At 39.7% G+C, this 3,254-nt stretch overlaps 1 protein-coding gene across 1 annotated transcript in view; it reads right to left on the bottom strand.

Moving 5' to 3' along the window:
- Positions 1-3,254, bottom strand: part of gas7a (growth arrest-specific 7a) — a 95,313-nt gene that overhangs the window by 64,563 nt on the left and 27,496 nt on the right.

Below are 3,254 nucleotides of genomic sequence, written 5' to 3'. Positions count from 1 at the left end.
GAGAGAGAGGAAAATACAACAACGGTGCACATTTCTACTAGCTGATTACCATATTTGCTTATGTAACTATGAACATTGTTTGAAGCTTTGTGTTGCAAATCATTGAGCCTATTGGGAGTTGAAACTATTGAGAAACAACGTCAACAACAATGGAAGCAAGCCCTAAAAGCTATTCTGTAATAAATATTAACATGAGCTCCATTCTTTCTGAAGGCAACCAGCCGTCTGCAGGATCTCCAACTCCTGCTTGAAAGCAGTTCTATCAATGACCCCTGACATCCAATATGTACACACTAACACCCACATACGGACAGGCAGAGAAAGGAGGTGCATCAGACACGCACGCACGCACACGCACGCACGCACGCACGCACGCGACGCACGCAACGCACGCACGCACACACACACACACACACCACACCTATAAGCTGCATAATATGCATGCTTCCACACACCAGGTGAGATACAGTAGTAGAAACACACATAGAAGTGTCGTAGACTCTTTCTACCCGCTACACAACAGGATTTACATAGTTGGTGGAGCCCAGTCACTTTGTTCATTTTCTGCCTGAGAGATCAGACTGATTGTCACGGCCACCAGATTTTCCATCACATTGACTCGCCATCTATCACTGCTGTTGTTTATCTCCTGCTCACATCCTCCAGAAAACGAGACCATTTATCTGCAGCATGGCTGTCTCTATAGCTCACTACTCTTTAATGGGCTCTTAGTGGGGTGCTACACTGTTAGGACTCAGAGATTCATATTCATTACCTCTGTGAAAATCAGGGAGAAATGTATGGCACTGTTGGCACTCTGTGTGGTTTATAGTAGTTGATGTTTTTGGACAGTCAGCAAATCRAGGGTGTTATGGTTCAGCCTGACAGTGTAATGGAGATTCTAAGAGAGGCAGGCAGGGTCATAGCTTACGAATGATTCACATGATGTATGGTCATTCCTGTAGTTTAGAACAGACTAACTACACTTACCACCAACAGCAGACAGTGTTGACAAGTGCCAGTTTGCCTAATCAACCAGAGGGACAGTCTGTCCTCTACCTGCATTCATTATACAGTCATTTCTAGCCTAAATGCTGAGGCAAATGTAGAAAGGTTCATTCATTGCCTGGACGTTTAAAAATTGTGAGCTGGACCTCACACATTGGAATGGTTTAGCTCTGGTGAATAGACATGAATATCACTAACAGCAGGGAAAATAACCCATGCTTAAAGACATAAAACACAGAAAATAACCCATGCTTAAAGACATAAAACACAGAAAATAACCCATGCTTAAAGAAATAAAACACAGAAAATAACCCATGCTTAAAGACATAAAACACAGAATATAACCCATGCTTAAAGAAATAAAACACAGAATATAACCCATGCTTAAAGACATAAAACACAGAATATAACCCATGCTTAAAGACATAAAACACAGAATATAACCCATGCTTAAAGATATAAACACAGAAAATAACCCATGCTTAAAGACATAAAACACAGAAAATAACCCATGCTTAAAGACATAAAACACAGAATATAACCGATGCTTAAAGACATAAAACACAGAATATAACCCATGCTTAAAGACATCCAACACAGAAAATAACCTATGCTTAAAGATATACACAGGGTGTCAACACATAAATCTCTTGCCACCTTACCTAACACTATCAGAAGATAACTCTTCCCCCGGCATGTACGTGCGCGCGCGCGAACACACACACACAAGTTAGAGGCAGGCAGGGTCATAGCTTATCGAATGATTCACATGATGTATGGTCATTCCTGTAGTTTAGAACAGACTAACTACACTTACCCAACAGCAGACAGTGTTGACAAGTGCCAGTTTTGCCTAATCACCAGAGGGACAGTCTGTCTCTCTACGCTGGCATTCATTATACAGTCATTTCTAGCCTAAATGCTGAGGCAAAACGTAGAAGGTTCACTATTGCCTGGAGTTTAAAAATTGTGAGCTGGACCGTCACAACATTGGAATGGTTTAGCTCTGGAAATATCACATAAAACAGCAGGGAAAATAACCCATGTTAAAACATAAAACACAGAATATAACCCATGCTTAAAAACTTAAAACAGAAAATAACCCATGCTTAAAGACATAACAAACACAGAATATAACCCATGCTTAAAGACATAAAACACAGAAATATAACCCATGCTTAAAGACATAAAACACAGAAATATAACCATGCTTAAAGACATAAACACAGAAAATAACCCATGCTTAAAGACATAAAACACAGAATATAACCCATCTAAGACAGAATAACACAGAATAACCCATGCTTAAAGACATAAAACAACAGATATAACCCATGCTTAAAGACATAAAACACAGAAAATAAACCATGCCTTAAGACAAATAAACACACGAATATAACCCATGCTTAAAGCAAAACACATGAAAAACCCATGTTAAAGACAATAAAACACAGAAATAACCCATGCTTAAAGACATAAACACAGAATATAACCCATGCTTAAAGACATAAAACCAGAAAATAACCATGCTTAAAGACATAAAACACAGAATATAACCATGCTTAAAGACATAAAACACAAATATAACCCATGCTTAAAGACTACAGACGACAGAAAAATAACCTATGCTTAAAGATTACACAGGGGTTCAACACATTAAATCTCTTGCCACACCCTTAGCACACTACTTCAGAAAATGATAACTCTTCACCCAGCACGTGCGCGCACACACACACCACAACACACCACAACACACACCACACACACACACACACACACACACACACACACCACACACACACCACACAACAACACACACACACAACACACACACACACACACACACACACACACACACACACACACAACACACACACACACACACACACACACACTGAGACTGTAGGGTACTCAGCCACTGTGTGCTAAGCGACAAATTACTTTTGCTGTAAAGGCACAATCCCCCATAATAACAAAAGATTCCAAGACGTCCTCCACTATTCTCAGAATGCTGTGCTTCCTCCAACTCTGTGTTCACTCATTAATTTAACACCCTCCTGGACTGACAACACCCTCCGGACTGACTCATTAATTTAATGAGTGATTATTGTGTGACCGCTTTGGTAAAAACATTTTCTAATATATAATACAAAATAACCCATCTGAGTCTTCCAAACGACACAAGATGACACCCTAACAAGCTGTTACTCTTTCTTCTTAACAACAAGTGAACAAACACTTGAGTA

The sequence above is a fragment of the Salvelinus sp. IW2-2015 genome, linkage group LG20 (assembly GCF_002910315.2).
Source record: "Salvelinus sp. IW2-2015 linkage group LG20, ASM291031v2, whole genome shotgun sequence".
NCBI classification, from domain to species: Eukaryota; Metazoa; Chordata; class Actinopteri; order Salmoniformes; family Salmonidae; genus Salvelinus; species Salvelinus sp. IW2-2015.
Note: the sequence above shows the minus strand (reverse complement) of the source record. Positions and strands in the feature narration are given on the sequence as shown.